This window comes from Egretta garzetta, unplaced genomic scaffold (genome assembly GCF_000687185.1).
Source record: "Egretta garzetta isolate BGI_Z169 unplaced genomic scaffold, ASM68718v1 scaffold101, whole genome shotgun sequence".
Taxonomy (NCBI): domain Eukaryota; kingdom Metazoa; phylum Chordata; class Aves; order Pelecaniformes; family Ardeidae; genus Egretta; species Egretta garzetta.
This window is the reverse complement of record NW_009258666.1, coordinates 816736-817395: the sequence shown is the minus strand read 5'-3', so window position 1 is coordinate 817395 and position 660 is coordinate 816736.

Genomic DNA, 660 nt, shown 5'->3' with positions numbered 1-660 from the left:
GGGAGGGGAACCGGCCACCGGTGGTTCGGCTGGGCGACTCCTGCGCCTCGGCTCCCAGCTACAAATGTGAGAGGGGAAGGTTAAAATTTAACTAAAAAGGGGTTTTCAATTACACAAATGTTTCCGTGAATAATAAGCTTTGTAAGGCATTACCCTGCAAATCCTAAATATGGGGTTTAACCTCCTCGTTATTATCCCTTTAATTTCGGAAAGCCTTCGAGGGCCTTAATCTTCCGTACAATTAAGTTAAAAGCACCCTGGCGGCTGCGGTGACACGGAGGGGTGACACGGAGGGGCGGCACGCGCTCAGGCTGACCTTTATCAAACACGATATTAAAATCTCCCATCGTGTTTTCTCATCCCGGGATGGGGGCAACCAAACACCTTTGGGGGCAACCACAACTTTTCTTCCGTGTCGCCCGAGTATGCCGAAGTGGGGCGATTTGGGTCGGGCTGTTACCGAGTCCTGGGAAGGGTTTCCTGCCCCGAATCAGTGTGAGATCCCCCCCCACCGTGGGAAAGGTGGGACCCCCGTGGAGCTGGTGTTTGCTGCCCCCCCTCCTCCCACAGGTGTTTATAGGGGGGCTCTGCGGACCTCGGGGCTCCCCAGGTCTCCAGTGCGGGAAGCTCCGTAGGGAGCAGCAGCTCCCCGCATCCCGG